Raw genomic sequence first — 25652 nt, forward strand, 5'->3', positions numbered from 1 at the left:
GACAAAAAATGAGCGAGCCAAAAAAAGCAAGCGATAAAAAACAATAAATGATTTGTAGATCCCATATTTGAGTAACAAAAAATTATAATTTATTCAAAAGTCCATCTGTCCCTCAATGCTAGAAGGTTAGATATGCATATAACTTTAAAGCTACTAATGCTAATTTCACATCACTTATAAGAGAGTTGGTATGTTTCATTACCAAGTCATCGTCGTTAGTATCAAAGACAAACCCTACTCCAATCAAGTTCTCTCTTTCCACCATAGTAATTGAGATCATCAATGCAACCTTCCACACAAGTGGGGTGTTCCAAAGGACTCCTTGAATTCATGGATTATTCTAGATTCCATGCATGTGTAAATTCTTATCTTTTTAACTCTATTGATTCTTTGAAAAATTCTTCACTATTTGAACAATTCTTCACTCTTACATCCCACTAATCTAACCAATGCAACAAATTGACCATAAATTCATATTTTGGTGCATGAAACTTTACTAGATCATGCAAAAAGACATGATAATCATCTAAATCATGTATTTCCAATTGATTTGATATGAAACATGACCCCGTTTGGTGGACTTGTAAATCAAAAGATACAAGGATGTGAAAATGTCATCTTTAGGGCCAAAAGAGAGAGCGCATTAACAGGCTTCCCAAAAGATGAGTTTTCAACATCCCTGCATATATTGGTTGTAAAAGCCAAGTGGCATAATGCTACATATCAGGCATGATCTAAATGAATATCATGCCTTTTTGGCATTTGCACCATTCAAAAAATTGTGTGGATCAGAATATGATTTTTGTCAAAATTTTGCCAATTTGTTGCACCAAATTTAAATCAAGATTTCCCATAATAGGAAGTCAGAAGACACTATATATTTTGGGAAAAAAAAGGAAAACTTTAAACATCCTCTACCATTTAATTGCACTAGGGGTCACTCTTCATAAACCCATAAAGCATGTGAGCAAGAATGGGTTAAAGATTATCCCTCTTCTTGCATTTTTATATTTTTGCATGTAATTGGATAAACGCTGATGCATTTTTACAGTTTTAAACTTAAAATTGTGATACTCCTTCATGAATCTACATACACAAATTACATTAAGTTGATATTTTATAATCCCCTCATGTAGATAAATGGAATGTAGGTCCCACCATTGAATTTTACATCCCAAAATTTCTCCCAACAATTTGCATACACTTCTTCCTCGCTTGCATTCTTTTTACGAGAACATGGTGCCTAATACTGTATCAATACCATGTTGTATTCTTTATAGGAAGTGTTGGGTTGAATGTCTAACTCGGCTTCCCCCAAATAGATTGGATATATATTGTTGCTTGGCCTCACAAGAACAAAGTTACCCTTTTTAACATCTATAAGAGGTTGGAATGTATCTTTTGGCTTGTTATGTTGTGGATCAAATTAGTGGTCTTCTAGTGCCTTTAAACCCATGAAACCTTCATTTTTGATGTTGGTGTTCTGTTCTACCGCATGTGTTATTTGTGGCCAAAATCCTGAACATATATCTTTGCATAATTGATGCAGATTTTGACAATGCATTGATCATGTTTCCCCAATAATGTATCAATGGCATGATACATATAGAATAACCTTTGTCAATGCAATGCTTGTCCCAATATTTTATATAGTTCTTTATGCCAGTCACCACTTGAGTACTATGTTTTAAGTACTCATACATTGGAAGCACTGTTGTTTCCCCAACTGGCAAAACAAAGGTTTTTCAAGAGTATCTCTTGTTGAGATATACTATTGTTTCCCCAACTGGAAAAACAAAGGTTTTTCAAGAGTATCTCTTGTTGAGATATGGTGTCATGTGCACATAGATTAAAAGGCTAACATATGGTATAGGAATGTATTAAAGTAGCCACCCTAAGATGTGGACTACATGATGTGGAGATGTGGATTGAGGATATCCACAAGGAGAGATGTGGACCAGAGGATCCCACAGATGACTACTATTCAAAGGGCACCCTTTATAAGTCTAGGCCTATCATGTATTGTTGAGAACACACATTGCAAGAGATGTAGATTTGCTATCTCCCTCTCATGTCTTATTTAGTGTGCTTTAAGCCTCCTTAGTTCTTCCATTGATCTTGTGTGCACTAGGCTTAGTGGTGATCATATATTGGATCTTTCACATGGTATTAGAGCATAGGTTGCCCACAAGCCTAGGTAGTTTTGAGTGAGTGGTACACTCTTATCTTGATGTTAGGGAGAGTTTGTGAGATTATGTCCATGAGATAGTTTAAGTTCATAGTGGATTCTTTGAGTATTCATTGAGAACTATTGAATTCTGTTCTATTGAGAGAGAGAGAGAGTTTTTTGAAGGTTTCTTATGAGAGGAAATGCTCCTCTATGAGTTGTGAGATTTTTGAGATTATAGTGAGTTGAGAGAGTCCATAGTGCCTACCATTTCCTTCATAGAGCATGAGAGAAAGAAATATCAGTGACTTCAAATACTCAATAGACTGAGCAACTCTCCAACTAAAGCCCTCAGAGCTACAACAACTTCAACGACCATGATGACTCCTTCAGCAACTTGGCTAGAACAGCCTCACCCATGGGCAAGACATAGCAGCGCCATAGCTCTAGTAGAATGCACCTCCAGCAAGAGTGGCTCAACACCTGCATAGCCATCGACCCACCTCTGATGACTAGCTTCTCCATCAGCACATGGGCTGTCTATTAGGATACCTGTAGCCTCCAACTACTAGGAGTCGCCTCCTACAATGGCTCAACCGCACTGGCTAGCTCCACTCCAATGATGGACCAGTGAACCCACAGCAAAGTTGCTTCAGTGACATCTCTAGCTTGCCAGATTTCTAGCCCCTACAACTCAACACGACTAGTAAGCTCCTAAGCTAAGCTCCTACGACCAGGCTTCTTTGATGATTACAATGACCACCAGTGAGCGTTCTCCAATCAACAAAATTGCAAGGAGCTCCAATGACTCCAACTAAGGAACACAAAAAATCATGGCTCTCCATCAACAACAAAAGCTGCAATCCAGTCGACCTTCAACTCACTCCAGCACTTTTCAACGATCATAAGCAGCCAACTCTTCAACTTGTCCTATGCTTCAAACCTCTCAGCGCGGCAGAGGCACTTCTACAGCTCCTGCCATCAATAGCCTACCTTGAATGCAGCTTGTCAAATGGGATTGCGAGTCCTTCAAAATCCTCCAAAGATCATCGCACCATTGCCTATTCTCCTCTGCGAGCCGTCGTCCCCTTGAACAGATTTCCTTCAAAGAAGAAGAGTCGCATCACAAACCTTTCCTTAAAAATTCCAAAGGTCCTCCAAGGTTCATCATTGACTGGCACGTGTCAAGATAGGATTTAACTATGGTTAGATTAAAAGATAACCATGGTTAGTGTGGTTCAGTTAGTGGGGCTACTTGAACCATAGTTAAGTTTGATAACCTTGGGTTAACTCATTTGGTTCAAAAGACTGACACATGGCAGAGTGCCACATCAGCATGCACAATCTGCAGTGCCTTCTAAGCACACAACCTCTTGTTAAGCATAGTCTAAATTCTACATGTGAATCCCCGTGCCACATCATCAAGGCCCCTCTTCTTCACAAAACCTTTGACAAGGTGTAACTCTCAATCTAGGAGGGATTTGCTCACGCTCCAAAAAGGAAAAGTGGTTGCCCTTTTGAGCTCTACACGCATGTCAGATAAGAATCATTGTTAGCAATTAGACACTACCAATATTGAAAGAAATCAATTGGTAAGACCTTTGCAACAAATGATAAATCAAAGCATGAATGCACACATAGCTGTCATAAGCATGCCGAAAGCACAAGTGCATGAGATGAACATAGCATGAAACATGGCATCCACACACAAAGCATCAAGGCACATGGAAGAACAAAGAATCATGCATCAAGCTACATTGAGTAAAGATGCGAACGCCATCGACATCAAGCATTGAGAAGCAACAACTTTGCCACCTTCACCCCAAACCTTTGTAAATCAAGCCTGACCACTTGAGAGTAGCTATGAAAGCACCCAGGGGAGGATTTTTGATCTTGCACTACCCACATATGACCACCTTAAGTAGCAATTCATGAACTAAGGGGAGGTGATGGACTTGTAACTCACATCTGACCACCTTGCAATAGCCAATGGATCATGGCACCAAGGGGAGGTGTTGAGATATGGTGCCATGTGCACATAGATTAAAAGGCTAAGGTATGGTATAGGAATGTATTAAAGTAGCCACCCTAAGATGTGGACTACATGATGTGGAGATGTGGATTGAGGATATCCACAAGGAGAGATGTGGACCAGAGGATCCCACAGAGGTTGACTATTCAAAGGGCACTCTCTATAAGAGGCCTATCATGTATTGTTGAGAACACACATTGCAAGAGATATAGATTTGCTATCTCCCTCTCATGTCTTATTTAGTGTGCTTTGAGCCTCCTTAGTTCTTCCATTGATCTTGTGTACACTAGGCTTAGTGGTGGCGATCATATATTGGATCTTTCACATCTCTTTTCCACAACTCTATGCCACCACCCTTTGGCATCCAATGACCTTGCATGTGATTCATTTTGTACTGCATTACTAGAATGTCATCTTGCATGAAAAAACAAAAATGTAGTGGCTTTGAATGTCATCCTAGCCTTCACATAAGTAACCATCAATAAACCCTTTAAAGTATGGTACCTTTGTCATCATAAAAGGGGAAGGCCTTGAGCTTGTGCTGTGCACTCATTGAAGGTTTGCATAAGATGTGCTAGACTGAGAGAATGAATTGTCCTCGACTGCTCTAAATGACTTGTCCTCAATTGCTCTAAAAAATGGCTAAACAATGCATCAATATCTTCATGGGTATGACCACCATTAAGAAACCCATCTCTATAATTAAGAAATCCTGCCTAGCCACCAGTAAAGATAGGTTTCTCTGATCCACAATTGTCTAAGTGCAACAAGAGGCAAGGTGGAAGATTGTTAAAAGCGGTAGTGGATGTGTTATATGTGATTGCAAGCACTTGTTGAGCATAAGGATCATTCATTGATAGATGGATATCCATGGTTGTCCTCAAGGTTACACAATTTAGGAGCTGGCTTGAAGTATTTAAAGAACTGTGTACAAGATCAACATACTCATGCTTATCTTCTCTTTCCAAGTTATGAAAACACAGTGCTAATGATCCCATGGTAAATTTTGGGTCTGTGGGCCAAAGACCAAGCAAAAAATGTCCTTATCCTTCTTGTCCATGTCCATGTGTTAGCATTCTAGACAGTGATACTAGAAACTGATATGACTTATCGATATCTTTTGCTCTAACATTGAACCTCTATATAGATGTCTTCTGTTGATCCATCTTATCATATATGATGCATAACACTTGCTAAGGGTCCTTCTCTAATTTTTAATGCCATGAATAATATACATGTCGAGAACTTATTTGTTGTTTCATATGCTCCCTCCTCTCTACAAAGAGCTTTTCATGTTCTGCTAGTAACTTAGTAGTACCCAATTTCAACCATACACACATACATACATATACAATATTAAGATATTTCCAAAGTGATTGAAGTGATGTTTTCTCAGGTATGCATGACTAGATAGTATCCTTTGACAAGCAAGGACCATAATGTGAGATGAAAGATTTTGATTAAATTCAGTTGAAGATTGAAATAAAGTGGTTGAATAATGCTAATGTGAGAGGAAGTGATGTCATTATGATGATGGTAGCACTAAGTATGACAGGAGAATGCTATGAGTCTAGATAGTGTCAAGACAGGCCAAGGAACATAATGAATATCTTCATATATATATCACTATCTTAAAAGCCTTGTGTGAATATAAAGTTCTTCAGAGATGGAACACTTGATCTCTTGGAGATTTGGCTACTCTGTTTTTTATTTGCACCCGTATTTTTTTTGTTTCGACTTCAACCTCAGAGCCACTTTTTCATTCTGAGTAAAACCATTTCAAAATTTATAAGAGTAAATCTTGGATATATATTACTCAGGTCTTTTAAGAGGCTGTCCCCTCTAATATAGGATACGTGGTTGCCAACGCATTGGTTGATTGCACGCAACCTGGATATTAACTTCTACCAGTGTGGTGGGTCGCTTCTATTATTACAATATGAATATGAATGTCATAAAACTCATTCGTTTAGGATTTAGGATTCATTTGCTATTTGTTCATTTAGGAGTTCACATAAATTCTTGTGACATCACCCCATGTATTTGTGATTCTTTATTTAACTTCCATGTATGTAAGTCATTGCTTGCACATTACCTTTGCATATCTTTGCTAGACTTCCAACACAATGATAGAGAAGACTGCCCACCTCAGTCAAATGATGAGAGTTGGACATGTCAGGTTGTATGAAGGAAGAATGAGAAGGCTGGGCTCAATGAAATCTCTCTCAACTTAAGTGACAAATGATGACACTCAGTGGACATGTCAGGTCATATGAAAGAAGAATGAGAAGGCCGAGCTCAATGAACTCTCTTGCACATGAGGATATTAACTGCCACTAGCATGGTGGTTTGCTTCTATTGTTACAATATGAATATGAATATCATACAACTCATTTGTTTAGGATTTAGGATTCAATTAACTTTCATTTGGTTTGGAGTTCCCATAGATTCTTATGACATCACCCCATGTATTTGTGATTCTTTCTATAACTTCCATGTCTGGAAGTCATTGCTCGCACATTATCTTTGTGTATTTTTGTTAGAGTTCCAACATGCTAAAAGAGAAGACTACCCACCTCAGCGGAATGATGAGAGATGGGCATGTCAGGTCATATGGAAGAAGAATTAGAAGGCTGAGCTCAATGAACTCTCTTCCTATTTAAGTGCAATGCAGACACAACTATGAGCCCTTTCTAAAATCTAGCCCCGAAACTCTGTAGACCGATCTGTTGAGATATCAATCTCCACTCATGATATGCCAGGGTGACCGTTGTGCATTTATGTCACCGACTTGTTAGCTGCAGATGCAGTTGGTACACTGCCCATGAATAATAGCTGGATGACAGCTATCTTTATGTACTCTAGTTAGTGGCTCAATTAGTATGCCACCTTAGTTAGATGAGTTTGGTTTGAGACCCACATATAGGGTTCACCTATTCTTTTGTACTTAGAGTTCTTTTGGCTTTCACAACTAAGAAGAGGAAAATAGTTTTTAGTCTCCACCTTTGTGTATATTCCCCCATTGTGTATGTGAGAAAGCTACAAGTGAGACTCCTTCCTTCTCTCCCACTCTCTTCACATGGTATTAGAGCTCAGTTCGTGGTAAGGATCTCAAGAAAGCAAACCAAGTTCGTGGTGTCCTAGTAAGAGGATCATTGTTGCTTTCCTTTTTTTTTGAGTTTGGGAGCAAATCTCTGCAAGTAGCACAGCCGGAGAGTGCAAGAGTGCACTGTCTCAGATTGGGACACCCTTTGCAGTGTGGCGAGAGGGCAGTATATGCTATGGGTGATTTTTTTTGTGGATTCGAGGCCATTTTGGGGCCCATTTTGGTGGCGAAAGTTCTCCGCAGGACTCAAGAAAGTGCCCTGTTTTTGTTGTGTGACCACTATTCTACAGGTCGGTGAAATGTTATTGCAGAAATACACTTGGCAAATAACCTAGTCTATCATGCTAGAACAAAGCACATTGAGTTGCATTATCACTATGTGCACGAGAAGGTTCTAGTAGGTTTTATTGATCTAGTTTATGTCACCACAGAGGATCAGGTAGCTGACATATTCATGAAGGCATTGGGTGCAAGCTCGAGGGGGAGTGTTGAGATATCGAGCTCCACTCGTGATATGCCAAAGTGACCGTTGTGCATTTATGTCACCGACTTGTTAGCTGCAGATGCAGTTGGTACACCACCCATGAATAATAGCTAGATGACAGCTATCTTTATGTACTCTAGTTAGTGGCTCAATTAGTATGCCACCTTAGTTAGCTGAGTTTGGTTTGAGACCCACATATTGGGTTCACCTATTCTTTTGTACGTAGAGTTCTTTTGGCTTTCACAAGTACGAAGAGGAAAATGGTTTTCAGCCTCCACCTTCGTGTGTATTCCTCCATTGTGTATGTGAGAAAGCTACAAGTGAGACTCCTTCCTTCTCTCCCACTCTCTTCACACGATCCCATCTATTGCAACTCTGTGGCATACCCAAAAGACTTTGGAATTCTCATGTTCTATCTGAGAACATTGTTGGATGACCTTCGTATAGAATTAAACCCGAAAAAGAGGGAGGAAAATAGCTATAAGCAGAACATGGTTCGCAACTTGTTGTTTGATATGGAGGCCACAAATATAGTAAAAATTCATTTCCATGGCTATTATTTTTTATATTCCTTTAAATGCTCATGATGCAGGTTTCTTTTGGTAGGACATGGTGGAGGCTCAATGATGTATAGAGCGCCGACAGTAGGATGAAGCGAACCCCGAGTGAAAGGAAGAGTTACTATGGGCATAGAAAAAGGAAGAGAGTGGCAAGCAATTGGTGGGAAGAGTGTGTGTCGAGGTCTATGATAGTGCATATTCAAACGGGCCTAAAGATCTTGGACATGCTTGCTAAAGAGAGGTTGATAACAGAATGAGGAGTTTGGGATTTCCGTGAGCCACAAAATGTGCAGGTTATATTTTTGTTTTAGTAAAAATCTTGCAGGCATTTCTTCAACTTGTGGACTTCTTGGATGATGATCTATGGTGCTCATAATACCTGATTTTTTGTTGACCTACTTCAATGCTAATACTTAAATGTGTCTCAAAAGACAATTGGTTTATTTAGTGTCAATAATATGTGAGCATAATATTTTGTTAGCATATAACAAATTAGCCCAAGTCTGCCTGAGTAAACTATTAACCGATGTTAATTTAGTCGACCAAAGTACACTCAGATCTCAATTTAGTACACAACTACTAAATGCACGAGGTGGATGAAGCGATGAAATATGACTACTCCAATGTCGTAAGTAGCTCGGTGGCTGAAATCTAATAGTTAAAGATAAGCAGCCTAAAGGAACTGTTTTAGTATAGAACATTGCAATGAATTTTAGGATAGCACAGCGGTAGTGCAAGATAAGTGGTCGTCGCTGAGTGCGGTGGTTAGTTGCACACTAGGATATTAATTGTTGCCACTAGTGTGGTGGTTTTCTTGTATTATTACAAGATGAATGGCACACAATTGATTTGTTTAGGATTTGTGGATTAGTTATAGGATTTAATTAAACCAGCACCAGTGGTTGTTTGGGATATACTAAAAACAAGCTTGGGATTTACAAAACACGGTGGTTAGTTTGGGATTTACTAAAAGAAGCGTAGTCTCAAATACATTTTCCATTTTTTAGGATAAGTGGAATATTGTTTCCTTGCAATGAGACTACATTTTCTTAGTAAAATCTTAGTCATCCTCATCCAATACTCCAAGATAGCCCAAGATGTGCTCATGCATGTTTAAATACAACTTGAAGATACTCTTGCACATCTTTCGTTGTGGTGTAGGTTGCATCTAGAGCATAATAGCTCTTACTAGATGAGAGTACACAAAAGTTTGAGAACTCTTATATAACAATTCGTAATTGTGGCCTCTCTAGGATGTTTTTTTTGTACGAAAAAGCTCCAATTACTATATCCTACTTCTCATAGGTTGTTCCCCAATCATCCTTAAATGCTTCCTTAACCTTGTGCTTAGGATTTGTACACTATAGCACATCTTCCACGTTCTCCCTAGACGCAACGACAACATTAGGAAAAAAGGGAGCTCATTTTGGGGCCTTTTAGAAGAGAGAGAAAATAGGCTCTCAACCAATTAGGAGTGGGCCAACGTAACGTTGAAAATTCAACAAAAGAAGATGAAAATAAGAAAAAGAAATAGTACTATATGTTCGTAGAAGCATATCACATTAATGAGGTGATGTGATTTGAATCTTTAAAAAATTTATTTTCTGTGCAGAATTGGATGATTCTGACACCGCAGACGCGTCCGAAACGGCCCAAAACCCCAAGAACGGCACTGGAAACACTGGAATTGGACATCCGGAGGCCCGGAAACAGCCAAAAAAGGCCGAAAAGTGGGATTTGCAGCAAAATGCGATTTGGCACCTTTTGAAATTACGGCACTGGAAACGCTGGAATCGGACATCCGGAGGCTCGGAAACAGCCAAAAAAGGCCGAAAAACGCGATTTGCAACAAAATGCGATTTGGCACCTTTTGAAATTTTAAAAGGTGCCAAATCGCATTTTGCTGCAAATCCCACTTTTCGGCCTTTTTTGGCCCCCATCGCATTTTGCTGCAAATCCCACTTTTCGGCCTTTTTTGGCCATTTCCGGGCCTCCGGATGTCCGATTCCAGCGTTTCCAGTGCCGTTTTTGGGGTTTTGGACCGTTCCGGACGCGTCTGCGGTGTCAGAATCACCAAATTCTGCACAAAAAAGTGTTGCTCTTATATGAACATTGAATGTAAAGCATGTGAAAGAATATATTTATTCCTTTTCACACTGACATTTCTCACGCAAGTATCCATATTTTCTTGCTTTTGTAGAGAGAGAAAAGAGAAAATAGTGAATTTCTTACAGGGCCCCAAAATGAGCTCCCTTTTTTCCTAATGCTACAAAGTTATCCCCAAGGATTGCATATTCACGCAATCAAGTCAATTTTCTTGTGATTATGTGTCATGATATGCATTTCATGCATTCAAGGATACAATTATGCTTTTACACTAACAGGTGGCCTTGACCTAGAAACTGGATACATACCGATAGTAGCAGGAACACTACCGGGGCGGTATCCTAGTACCGGCGGTAGTTCTAATAGTACCGCATATAGTTTTACACATTATTATCGATGGTACTAGTAACCATACTTTCGGTATTTTTACTACTGCCGTTAGTTTAAGTATCACTGCCGGTAGTAGTAACACTACTGCCAGTATTGTGCTACTTATCGCCAGTGGTAAAACTGCTACCGACAGTAATCCCCGGTTTCATTTTCACTAACAGTGGATTTAGAAGAGGTAAAAATCCTCCTCTCTGCAGGGTCTAGGAAGTGCTTCTTGGTCCCACGTCCTGAATAGGACAGGGGGCTAGTTGGAACCACGACCTGGAACTAGGTTTCCTTGGCCATCCACATAAAGGGGGGGGTGGCTTTTAATCATATCTTGTTATTTCTTGCATGCATGCATTGAAAGAATCCTTATTTTTCTTAAGAACCAAAAAAATATTGTTCCAACACTACAAGGTATAGGCCGTTTTTTGACACAAAGGCATAGAATACCTCGATCGAGGTTTATGACTACGATCGAGGTATTTTGAGGTATTTGGAAATGGCAAAATAATCAAATGACAAATCAAATCATCATGGTTTATGACCACGATCGAGGTATTTAGAGTAGACCACAAAAATTAGTCTAAACAAAATCCAACGTAATTTTAGTAGCCAATTATTTTCAATCTTAGCACCTTCTCCACGAATAATAATCAAGAGCAATCTAGTGGATGAGTAAGAGCAATCTAGTGGATGAGTTGAGGCTCTCTATAAGACACCACGTTTTGGTTCATTCCACCCATTCTTAGCCATTCTTGCCTCCCCATCACTTTGTCACACCTTCCATCCTACTTTCATTGAGAATGGGTTCTCAAAGCCATAGAGCTAGTAGACATGAAAGATGTAGGAACCCCCCCCCAAATCTCATTGACGAGGAGCGCAAGCGGAAGGATCGTGAGCGCAAGAGAGCCTCTAGAGCTACAGCTCGCGCTGCCACCACCAATCCACCTCCACCTCTACATCCCACCTCCACCTCCACCTCCACCTCCACCCCCACCCCCACCCCCACCCCCACCCCCACCTCCATTGTCCCCCCCTCCACATCCTCATCCGCTCCCCTACCTCCAGCCTCCGCCCTTCCCCTAGCCACCTACATTTTTCCCTCCACCTCTACCTCTTCCCCCTCCACCCTCCCCCCTCCCCCTCCCCCTCCCCCTCCCCCCCTTCCCCTTGGCACTTCCCTTCCCCCCTCCACCCTACCATCTCCCATTGATCCCCTTGCCCCACCTTGCAGCAGTAGTGTTGCTTCACGACATGACTTACCGAAGTCCACTATCCGTCGTTGTACTAGCAAGATTGTGCAGTCTTTTTTTAGTGACCTCACGCCAGCTTCGCAGTCTACTCTTCTCACGTCCCTGATTGATCACCCTGCCTTGGTAGAGTGTAGGAGGCTTGCTGGTCTTGGTGCACGTAGAGATAGGGTTGTATGTGGTGAGGTCCTTAGCAGTGTTTGACGTTCCTATGCTTCTATTAAGCATAGGAACTCCAGTGATGCCTTGGCAGCACGTCGTGCTATTGTGGCTGCCATTAGTAGACCTCATATGATAGGCCATGTGCGTACCGCTTCACGTCTTCTTCAGATTGCATCGCGCACATTGCGAGTAGGCATGATTAGGAGGCAGAGTCTAGAGGATAGTGAGACTGATGCTCTTTGGGCTTTGAGTGGTCGTGCACCTCGCAGCGATCGATTGTTGGATGATTCCACTAGGTCCTTCATACAAAAGTTTTGGGAGGAGCATTGTAGAGCATCCCCGGTATTCAAGAAGGCATTGCGGAAGAGGGTGTCATGCAGTGTGTACATTGAGCCAAGCTGTACCGCTACATATACCACTCGCACACTGCGAAGTGGGAGGATCGTTAGTTCCATGCATGTTTGAGGACATTTCCTATAGGGGTGGTTGTCTCAGTGGTGGACTTTGTGGAGAATTATACCTTTGCACCACAGCATGAGATCCAATCGGAGTATTATTTCTCCAAATAGGTGACGTGTGATTGAGTTATTGGTTTTTTTATGGCCTCATTATATTGAATTATTTCAATAGTCATATTTTTTTTCAATGCCATATTGCAAGTTGCTATATTTGTGCACATTAGCTATCATCATGCACAGGCTCATGTGGATGGCATTGATAGCACCATGGACTCATGTGTCATTGTGCGAGAGTATCACTTCTACATTAGTGATGATCGATCGCATGATGCCCATTTTGTGCAGCATTGCTTCACTTTGCATGATAGTTTCTTGAGGGATCATGGTGTCACATGGTAGCGGTGCTGGATCTGGTCAGACGGTTGTGGTGGTTAGTTCAAATCTGTTAGACAGTTTTATTGATTCTACAGATGGCACCGTGAGACAAGCATTCCGATCACATGGAGCTACTTCGCGACAGGGCACAGTTAGGGAGAGCACGATGGTGCAGGTTCTTGTGTGAAGCGTGCTTTGCATCGATACCAGTTGCATCACAGTGCCGATCGCTTCAAGATGCACATGATGTGGTGCGATGGTGTAGCCACCCAGCACTTATCCACTAGTGCTATCTCCTCATTTTAGTCACGTGATGATAGGGTGGTGAGCTGGTATTTTTGGTGCATGGACATTGGGAGTCTTGATCGGTCTAGGCCTTTTGATTGTCGTTTAGTGTCTGGCACTCTTGATTTCAATTCCATCAGGAGCATAGGTGAGTCTCACCTTACGATCTTTTCTTGACGGTTTGCATGTTTTTGCTCCACATGCATTGATGATGATTAGGGAGGGTGCTCCATGATACCATGGGCTGATCCATGGGCACGGTGAGTTCTTTCTCCCTTCCAGCCTTGGGAGGAGGTACATGATGATCAAGATGCGGGATTCAGTTCCTCTAGAGATTATGACTAGCTTATAGATATGTTGTGTATTGGTGATATCTTCGTGGTCATTGCTTTGGAGGGCAATGAGGAGGGTGGGGATTATTACTTGTTGCGATGCTCTATGGTGAAGAGTGTGTTGAATGAGGATACAGTGGATGGGCATGGGATGCAATTCAATGCTCATAGCATGATCATAGGTGGCCACTATTTTCAACAGATACAGAGGCGTGGTCACTATATTGACTTCCAGGAGTACATGGCGGATCAGGAGGCATACATGTATTCTCATCTTGTGTTGTTGCGATCAAGATTACTTTGAGTCGTGTTCGCACTTGCAAGGCGACATCCACTCCACGATGGCGCCTTGTAGTGGAGGATCACAAGAGCATACTTGCAACTATTGGCATGAGAGCCGATCTTGATGAGTAGCACATTACATATCATAGTTTTGGGATCATCAATTGATCAGATAGATTTGTATTGGGTATCACTAGTTGATTACATATTTTTGTATTCGATATGTATAGGCTCACTGTGTGACCGTACCATTGTAATTTTCATGGACTCATATTTTGTATTTCACTATGATGGTTTTATACACGTTCATACACATCATTGTATTAGATTCTATTTTATACATGATGTCCGTTGTCTTCTCAATGGGATTTGTTGTTTTTGTAAAACAAAAATTTGTTTATTCATAGTAATGTTGTAATTGTGTTTTGTGCTTTAGGACATTTTAAAAATGTGACTAAGAAAATTCGTGCACGTACTAACCAAATATGCATGTGGACTTATCTGTTGGGGATGAAACTTTGCACGGCTCTTAGGCTAGCCCAGACCTACATCCATGCAAGATTTGGTCTCTAACTGATTTGGTATGTGCCACATGGAAGGTATAATGCGTACATTTTTACAATCCCTACTAGTGACTACGTATGAAAAAGGGTGCATGTACTAACCAAATACGCATGTGGACTTATCTGTTGGGGATGAAACTTTGCACGGCTCTCAGGCTACCCTAGACCTACATCCATGCAAGATTTGGTCTCTAACTGATTTGGTATGTGCCAGGTGGAAGGTATAATGCGTACATTTTTACAATCCCTACTAGTGACTACGTATGAAAAATGCGCACGTACTAACCAAATACGCATGTGGACTTATCTGTTGGGGATGAAACTTTGCACGGCTCTTAGGCTACCCTAGACCTACATCCATGCAAGATTTGGTCTCTAACTGATTTGGTATGTGCCACATGGAATGTATAATGCATACATTTTTACAATCCCTACTAGTGACTATGTATGAAAAATGGTGCACGTACTAACCAAATACACATGTGGACTTATCCATTGGGGATGAAACTTTTCACGGCTCTTAGGCTACCCTAGACCTACATCCACACAAGATTGGGTCTCCAACTAATTTGGTATGTGCCACATGGAAGGTATAATGCGTACATTTTTACAATCCCTACTAGTGACTACGCATGAAAAATGGTGCACCTACTAACGAAATATGCATGTGGACTTATCTGTTGGGGATGAAACTTTGCACGGCTCTTAGGCTACCATAGACCTACATCCATGCAAGATTGGGTCTCCAACTGATTTGGTATGTGCCACGTGGAAGGTATAATGCGTACATTTTTACAATCCCTACTAGTGACTACGTATGAAAAATGGTGCATGTACTAACCAAATACGCATGTGGACTTATCTGTTGGGGATGAAAGTTTGCACAGCTCTCAAGCTACCCTAGACCTACATCCATGCAAGATTTGGTCTCTAACTGATTTGAAATGTGCCAGGTGGAAGGTATAATGCGTACATTTTTACAATCCCTACTAGTGACTATGTATGAAAAATGCGCACGTACTAACCAAATACGCATGTGGACTTATCTGTTGGGGATGAAACTTTGCACAGCTCTTAGGCTACCCTAGACCTACATCCATGCAAGATTTGGTCTCTAACTAATATGGTATGTGCCACATGGAAGGTATAATGCGTACATTTTTACAATCCCTACTAGTGACTATGTATGAAAAATGGTGCGCGTACTAACCAAATACACATGTGGACTTATCCATTGGGGATGAAACTTTTCACGGCTCTTAGGCTACCCTAGACCTAAATCCACACAAGATTGGGTCTCCAACTGATTTGGTATGTGCCACGTGGAAGGTATAATGCGTACATTTTTACAATCCCTACTAGTAACTACACATGAAAAATGGTGCACCTACTAACGAAATATGCATGTGGACTTATCTGTTGGGGATGAAACTTTGCACGGCTCTCAGGCTACCCTAGACCTACATCCACACAAGATTGGGTCTTCAACTGATTTGATATGTGCCACGTGGAAGGTATAATGCGTACATTTTTACAATCCCTACAGTGACTATGTATGAAAAATGGTGCACATACTAACCAAATATGCATGTGGGCTTATCTATTGGGGATGAAACTTTGCATGGATCTTAGGCTACCATAGACCTACATCCACACAAGATTGGGTCTCCAACTGATTTGGTATGTGCCACATGGAAGGTATAATGCATACATTTTTACAATCCCTACTAGTGACTATGCATGAAAAATGGTGCACGTACCATTCCAATGAGCACCATTCCATGCTAAACATTGAAATTTTTATCTTAATGTACAATTTATAAAAATTAGTGACAATATTAGTGTAATAATTGCAAGCATTGATATATACAAAATCCAATATGATATTCAAAATGATAAAGTTCATAGCACGAGAGAGAGAGAGAGAGAGAGAGAGACCTTATACTTGAACACCTTTTCAATGCTTAATGTTTACAATTACTTCACACGGCATTATTTTTAAAATACCTTATGTATTAGATGTCTGATTTGAGATATCTGAAATTCAAAATGATACTCCTAATTTTAAATGTTTATGTTAGATTTGAACAAACTATAAACTGAGATAAACAAAGTAAGAAGAACATCATGAAAGTACCAAAATGCTCATACATCATAAAAGTAAGAACAATATCATGAAAGTACCAAAATGAATGTGTACATCGTCATCATCATCATCGTGCAGAAGTGCATCCCTAAACAAGATATGTGTAAGCCTAAACAATCATCCTGAATCAGAATCTGATAACTCCACATATGATCCTCTAGTCATCCTCTTACATGGCTCCTATATGACCCGCTGCCCAACCATCCGTTGTGTGCCCTCAAGCAAAGTTGGATCAGATGGGCCAGCCTCATCTCCTGGACCAAATGGGCCAGCCTCATCCTAATGAAGAGGAGGGCATGCTGCATGAGCCACCATTGCCATCTCTGCCTCTCTTGCCTCGTCTATGTATGTGCACCTCAACTCCCAAAGTCGTGCCTCTGCAAATACTCGTGCCTCAAATCCAACGTGAGTAATCGTCTCTACATGTAGAAGACACTGCTTCTGGTCTCGACCCTGCCCAAGTTGCTACTCCACCCATTGCTGTAATGATAACTAAAGCTCTGCCTCTCGCTCAATACGATGTGCCTCCTCTACTCGTGCCTCATCACCTGGCATGAAATCATCATATGAGAAGTGTCACGGAACACATCCTGCAACCACTGAAGTATCAGCACCCTCCTACTGCAGCAAAGCTCTCTGTGCCTCCTCCCTGTACTGATCTGTCAAGACCATGCGGGCAAATGGATCAATGGCTTAACGATGACCAGGATACAGATCATCCATGCCTAGTCCTCTGTATGTGGCCACATCAATGTCAACAAAGCATACAGGGCACATTGATTGTGCCACCATGTGGCAAGTCATGCAATGGAAATGTGCGATGTGGCCGCACCCTAGTCCAAACCACCCTACGGTGTCAAAATCCTCCTGGCAAAGGACGCAAGTGGCAATAGGAAGCCTGGCTATGACTGGTGCATCTATGGGTGTCCTAGTTGGCACATCTACAGGAGGAGGAGCAGGGTACAGGGCCACACTGGGGTCGATCCTATGGCGAGATGGATCACGACTAATATGTCTCAACTGCAAAATATAGTGCTCCGCTCGATGGTAGGCTATGCGTGTTCGAAGCCTTTGCTCCTCCAAATCTGCCTCTAGCTATCGTACATGAGACTCCATATATCCTGTCGCAATAGATGTGCCTACCAAGCAAACATGTCGCGTACATGGTGAGAATGAACCAAAAAACTTCAGTTCAAAACATGCAACAAAAAAATAAACTAAAATAATCAGAATAACTAACCTCGACCCTAGACTCAGCCAACAATGCCTCCAACTCTACAATCCATGCATCTTGAGTCTCCAACTCATGCTAAGGCGGTGTAGATGTGGGAGGTGGTGTAGATGTGGGAGGCTCCATAGATGTGGGAGGTGGGGGAGGTGGAATTGAAAGTGATCTCGATAGGGCAGAGACCATGTCATGCAAGGATGAGGCCACTGAATGAACATCCCCCCTAATCCATCCTCCAACAGCTCGCAATGCCGATGCAGGGATAGTGTGTAACTCTGGTTGTGTAACTCTGGTGCCTCGCATCAACGCCGAACACCTGTAGTTTGACGCTCCCGACGCCCCATCCTACCATGTCCCGCTCTTGATCTTGGATGGGTACTAAGGTAGTCTACCCGATGACCAAGCATAAACTCAACGTATAGCTGCATGGCAAATGACCTAGCTATCTGATGGTTGTGAGGCAATCGACCACCATTCGCAGCGAGATATCTCGGATAAATGTGTGCTACTATGACGGGGTGCCTACAACGTAAAATATAAAAGGGCTGCCCTGATCATGGTTGCATCGCCTCAGTGTGACTTGATGGAATGTAATGCTCAGTCCTTCTTCGATTCCCCAGAATCATCATCTTGAGGGAAGGCCTACTTCATGATGTTGATCTTGAGGGAAGGTGTTGAGAGATCACGCTCAACATCATGTGATCATATGTGCATAGCACTAACCTTATAGAGTGCTATAAAGGAAAGGGTTAGATCCCCTAACCCTAACCCTAAAAGGGTTTGTATATATTCTATTTTTTCAACTAATTCTAGTGTACAGTTAGTCATTTGTGGTGTGCTCTCTAGCTGTGCCCTCTCTCCTCATCTTCACTCTTCTCCTCTCCCCTCTTCATATTTTGTCATGGTATCAAAGCTCCCTTGTCTTCCGTTGAGACATTGAGATTCTTGAGAGTGTGAGAGAGATTGTGAGATTTGAGAGTTTTTTCTTGAGTGATCTTCTCTTCCGTTGAGAGAAACTTCCGTTCACTTGAGAGATTATTCCGTTCATTGTGAGATTTCATTCATCAGAGATTTCCGTTTGTTTGAAAGAACATCTGTTCTTTCCATTGTGATTTGAGAGTGAGAGAGGTGTTTTCTTCTTTAAAGAAGTTCTTTGTAAGGTTCATTTCGAGTGAATGAGAGAGAGGTAGATTAAATAGAGATCTCTGAGAGAGAGATAGGTGGGAGGATCCAAAAGAAGCTACTCCAAACGTGCACTCCCAGCTCTCGGGCTTCTTCAAAGGCTACTACAGGTGCATCTACTCCATCGACATCTAAGGCCCTCCAGTGATTAGGAGCTTCGATGTGGCTGGCTGACCACCGGCTCTGCAATGAGCCTCTACATACAAGCGCAACTAAGCTTCTCCAACGTGCCTCGCCATAGTTAAACGCAGCCAAGGTTGTTTTTTGGAGAAGGCCCAACTCTCGGGTTGCTCTTGCTTTGCTGCTGCTAGCCAAGTTTGAGGTCGTAGCGGCCGAGCCAATCCTTCTACTCGAAGCTTCTAACGCTCCAGCTGTAGCACTACAGCCACGCCATTTGCAACTTTCGGATCCCAACTTCAGCCAAGCCAAGCGCATGCAAGTTCTCGTGAGCTCCTAATCGCCACCAACGACCTGAGGCTTCAAGCAGCGAAGACCTTCTGCCTAGCTTCCCCTTTGTTTCCGATCGATCGCACTCAACTGACTCTTGACATTGTTGTACTCTCAAGTCGAACCTTCAAATCATCCTCTAGCTTGGTCACGTGATCCTGAATAGTGTCAACGGTCTCTCGAAGCGGGGTCATGAGAGGGTACTTCGCCTCGTCCCAACTAAACCTTGTGATGAAGGAATCTACAGGGACCCCTTCTACCGACAATGTTCCTGCTTCTGAACCTGAAGCCCGCTCCAAGTCCTCGATTTGGCGACGGATCTTGTGAGTCACCCCCTCCACAACCGAATTCACCTTGATCAGATCATCGCTGAGGGACAGCAGCGAGTAAAGCGTCCCCACTCTCAAGTCTGGGATATGTAACTTGTAGGCCGGGGTATCGAAAGCTGCCTTGGAAACGCTCTGCTGCAGGGCTGACCACGTTGCTGATGCCGAATTTTGCACAGGCAAGGAGACCACGTAGATTCCGGTAGTGGTATAATCCGACACGTGGTAGATTTTGATCTCCACGAAAGAGACACGTGGAGGATAGCTTATCATCAGGTCAAGGCCACCACATCCAAAGGTTTGATCACAATTGTGCCACGTGGCAACGTAATCTTATCTGCCACGTCATCATCTTATCCAGTGCCACGTCATCAGTGACACGTCATCCTACCACATCATCACCGACTGCCACATCAGCACTGCCATGTCATCAGGCCACGTCATCAGGCCACATCATTAGTGCCACGTCATCAGTGCCACGTCACCCTGCTGACATCATCTGTGCCACCTTAGTACTACCACCTCAGCAGTCCAGTCAGCATTGACCCCTGTAGGCATAGTCTCTTGCCAGGCACACTGTACACACACTGCATGTGCACACTCCTGCCACCTCAGCACAGAGCTTCACTGGCATACCTCTTGCTAAGCACAGTGCCACATCATCACTGCATGTGACTCACAGTGACACATCATCATTGAGCACCATTTGCACTCCTTTTGCCCCTCCACCTAGATCAAGTCATATCTCTTGATCCAGGAAGAATTTGAGGGTGCTCCAGAAAGGAAAGTCGCTCAATTTTTCGTGCTCTACACGCTCGTTACATCATGCGCACATTTAGGCGCAAGTTACACTCACATTTGAGCCTCGCCGACAAAACCACTCCTTCATGCACATTTGCCTCTACATCGACGCATTTGACCCAGCACTTAAAAAGAACAAAGGAAAAGGAATTATTTGCTGCTCTTTCATCGATCGACGGTTGGTTTAGATCTAGATCAGAGTAGACTAGATCGCCATAGAGGGGACGCTTTGAATTCCCCAAGTTGCCAATCTAAGCCATGCCCGAAATTCCCGACTAGTACCTACTCGGAGTCAATCCATACGCTCACATCCGATTTCACATCATTACATTACCTGAAATCTTATGTTCATCAGTTCAATGAGCAGACTTCAGAGTTCAGAGGCATTGCAGATTGGTTCAGTGGGCAGATAGCACTTGATTTCACACACACATGCCACCATTGTAAGGCCTATTTGGCTATCTCAGGGCATCGTGCACATCATTTTTCAGCCTTGTAAAGCCTCTTGGCTATTCCCGGCATCATTGCTACAAGCCTTGTAACACAGATCAGATCTTATATACTGCAGTTCTATCTTCATCGACGGTATAGAGATTTCACTTGGCATCTTCAGTGTATTTGTAGTTGATTCATACAGAGTTTTTTCAGGACAATTTTGAGTACATTGTTTGCACCATGTCGACTAGCAACCTCAATCTGGAGGCATCTGCTAAGTTAGACAACTCCAATTACGGTACATGGAAATACCGAATGGAGACCATTCTTGTGCTTCAGGACAAATGGGAGTATGTCGATGGATCTATACCTAGACCATTGGTCGATCCAGCCACCAGTAGCTCTACTCCATCTGTTGTCACAGCACCAGCAACGGGATCTACATCGGGATCTACATCTACACAAACAGTTTCCACACCAGTAGTAGATCCTGCCATTGCCCGAGCTCAAGCAGAATGGGATAAGAAAGACAAGTATGCCTATCACCTGATCAAGTAGAATGTGCAAGATGTCATGCTAGGACAGCTCAACACAGTTAAGACATCAAAAGAAGCATGGGATATGTTCGCAGCTCTCTACGAGTCCAAGAACACATCCAGGATTCTCACCCTGAGAAACCAGATCAACCAGAGTTTCCGCAACAGCAGTGAAACCGGTCATGCTTATGTACTCCGCATCAAAGACTACAACAATCAACTTGCAGCAGCAGGAGAGACTATGAATCCCGCAGAAATGGTTCAAGTAATCCTGAATGGACTAGGAGAAGGATATGAGAATCTAGTCCAGAGTACGGCAAATTCCAACACTGGAAGAACTTCAGTCAGTTCTACTTGGTGAAGAACTCAGGACTCAGGCCATTCAAGCACGTAAAGGTCATTCTAATGATCAGGCATTCACAGCTTCAGACAGAAGCAGAGGCAAAAGCAGAAACAGATGTAGATCATATCAGAAAAGTGGTCATCATCAACAAAATCAAAGTCAGAATCAGCATCAGCATTAGCAGCATCCTCAGCAACATCAAAATCAGCAAAGAGGAAATCATTCCAATCGAGGAAGATTCCAAGGACGAGGGAATGCATCCACCAATGTGTCAAACATTCAATGCAACTATTGTCACAAGTTTGGACACTATGAAAGAGATTGCCGCCGCAAGAAGCAGTATGACCAAGGCGGTCAATCCAGCAATAATCGAGGGAATTCCTGAGGAAGAGGAAATCATCGTGGTGGACATTCTAGTCACAGTCATTTTGCAAATGAACATGGCAATATGTTTCTTGCAAGTGAGGAATTGCATCAGACTGATACAATGCACCTAGACAATGCACCTAGACACTGATTTCAATCCCAAAGAGGATTTCAGTTATCAAGTCGACCAAGTGGAACAGGATCCTTGGTACATCGACAGCGGTGCATCATCTCATATGACAAATCATCAGGAATGGTTCACAGAAATGAAGCCATTAGAAGGTCAAAAGAATGTCATCTACACAGCAGACAATACACCGACAAGGGACAGGGGTTATCCCTATGAACAATTTCACTGGTACAAAAGGATTAGTCAAAGATGTGCTCTATGTTCCGAAGCTCAGCAAGAACCTTTTGTCAGTAGGTCAAATGATGGAACACAACTACAAAGTCATCTTCGACGGTGATGAATGCACTATCAGAGACAAAATCCAAAAGAGGTCAGCTAGTAGCAAAAGGTGTCAAGGAAGGATGCTTATACAGGATGCTAGCTACAGTACCAGATAAGCATGCCATGTCAGCTCAAATGCAACAGATGCCACTATCCGCAAAATGGCACAAGAGATATGGTCATGTCAACTTCAAGTACTTGTTAGATCTAAGGAATCAGAATATGGCAATTAGGATTCCGAAGCTACAGTTTCTTGGAAAGGTTTATGAAGCATGCTGCTTCGGCAAACAAAAGCGAACCAACTTTGTCAGAAGTACCTCTCGTGCATGAGGTATTCTTGATTTGATTCATACAGATGTATGGGGTTATGCCCAGACCCGCAGCATCAATGGTTCACTTTATTACTTGACCTTCATCGACGACTACAGCAGATATTGTTGGGTCTACTTTCTGAAAGAGAAATCTGAAGTGTTTGCCAGATTTCAAGAATTCAAAGCCATGGTAGAAAACCAATCAGGCAGAAAGATCAAGGTCATGAGATCAGACAGAGGAGGTGAATACATGTCTTCAGCATTCATGAATTTTTGCAAAACTCACGGTATTCGAAGACAATTCACATGTGCAGATACTCCTCAGCAAAATGCAAGAGCTGAAAGGAAGAATGGGACTTTAGCAGACAGTGCTAGAGCAATGCTTAGTGAAAAGCATCTTCCGAATCAGTATTGGGCAGAAGCAATAGCTACAGCTAACTACTTGCTTAATCAGCTTCCTACCGAACCGATACAAGGTATGACTCCTTATGAAGCATTCACTGGACACAAGCCACGCATTGGGCATCTCCACATATTTGGTTGCATAGCATATGCCCTTTGAGAATGGACTACAACTCAATCCATGCTTGTCCAAGTGGTTGTTTTCTAATCCATAGAAAAGACTACGAGCATGCTCATGATGCATGCCCTTTTGTAAGAGGCTATTTGTTGCAATGGGTGTGATGCCTTTACTAGTGGTACGTGAGTGGTATGTTAAGTCTATCTATATTCCTTACACATTATGTTTCCTTTGAAAACTCATAGGCTTTCTGCATGTGTGTTTTTTTTTAAATGTTTATTTGTGTAGGATCTCATGAAGCTTATAGGCTCATAAAAAATAAATTGATATAATATGTGATATATTAGATGCAAGAGATAGAGGGAGAGGAATTTGAAGAGGAGGAACAAAGAGCTACACAAGAGAGGCAAGAAGATGATGAAAGAGGTGACAAGGACGAAGGTGACGATGGACATGATGGATCAGATAGTGATCATAGTGGAGATGGTCATGGTACAGGTGTAGGATGGGAGTAGGGCTGGAATATGGGAGATGAGGGATTATAATCTATTTGCATAATGAAAACTTTTAGCTAGCCAATTTTGATTGAATTTTTGCAAAAGCTCATGACAAGGTTTCATGGAATCACATAAGCTTGACAAGTATTTGTCTATGTAACTATATCCATACATAGATCTACAACCTTCCCTAGTTCCCTATTTCTATAGTTTCATGTGCCACCTAAAGGGATTGCTAGCCACATGATCTACCCTCTCCTTGCATCAAGCTCTCGCACCATATGATTTGAAAATGATGTGTAGGCGAATGTGTTGTTCAAATCATCCTATTTGTTTGATTGATTACACTTAGTCACGTACCCCTTGATGATTTAAAAAAAAGAAAATATATACGTTTTGACATTTAAATAAAAACTTCACTAACTTGAAAAATAATATAAAAGCTACTTTAAACTCTTATTTTCTTTTTTTTTATAGATGATTTCTAAAAAACAAAATTTAAACGTTTTTATATTTAATTCAAAACTTCACTAATCTAAAAGCTAACATAAAAACTACTTTAATCTCTTTTTTTTTAAATAGATGATTTTAAAAAACAAAATATATACGTTTTTTACATTTAAATAAAAACTTTACTAACTTAAACAATATAAAAGCTACCTTAAACTCTTATTTTCTTTTTTTCTTAAAGATGATTTTTAAAAATAAAATTTAAATGTTTTTTTATTTAAATAAAAAAAGCTAACATAAAAACTACTTTAATCTCTTTTTTTTTAATAGATGATTTTAAAAAACAAAATATATACATTTTTTACATTTAAATAACAACTTCACTAACTTAAATAATATAAAAGCTACCTTAAATTCTTTTTTTCTTTTTTTCTTAAAGCTAATTTTTAAAAATAAAATTTAAACGTTTTTTTATTTAAATAAAAAAAGCTAACATAAAAACTACTTTAATCTCTTTTTTTTTAATAGATGATTTTAAAAAATAAAATATATACGTTTTTTACATTTAAATAAAAACATCACTAACTTAAATAATATAAAAGCTACCTTAAACTCCTATTTTCTTTTTTTCTTAAAGATGATTTTTAAAAATAAAATTTAAACGTTTATTTATTTGAATAAAAAAAGCTAACATAAAAACTACTTTAATCTCTTTTTTTTTTAAATAGATGATTTTTAAAAACAAAATATATAATTTTTTTACATTTAAATAAAAACTTCACTAACTTAAATAATATAAAAGCTACCTTAAACTCTTATTTTCTTTTTTTCATACAGATGATTTAAAAAATAAAATTTAAACATTTTTTTATTTAAATAAAAAAAGCACTAATTTGAAAAATAACATAAAAGCTACTTTAATCTCTTTTTTTTTTAATAGATGATTTTAAAAAATAAAATATATACATTTTTACATTTTAAATAAAAACTTAAGTAATCAAAAAAATAATTTTAAAAAAGTTTAAAATGCATTTAAATTTTTGAAATACTTTATAATTAAATTACATATTCCTATA

At 40.9% G+C, this 25652-nt stretch overlaps 1 pseudogene; it reads right to left on the bottom strand.

The window, feature by feature from the left end:
• Window positions 1-19626: 19626 nt before the first annotated feature.
• On the bottom strand, window positions 19627-20139 carry LOC147901795 (V-type proton ATPase subunit C pseudogene; annotated as a pseudogene).
• Window positions 20140-25652: the final 5513 nt, after the last annotated feature.

Source organism: Dipteris shenzhenensis, chromosome 5, assembly GCF_047967505.1.
Source record: "Dipteris shenzhenensis isolate YYH24624 ecotype China chromosome 5, Dip_SZ_1.0, whole genome shotgun sequence".
Classification (NCBI taxonomy): domain Eukaryota; kingdom Viridiplantae; phylum Streptophyta; class Polypodiopsida; order Gleicheniales; family Dipteridaceae; genus Dipteris; species Dipteris shenzhenensis.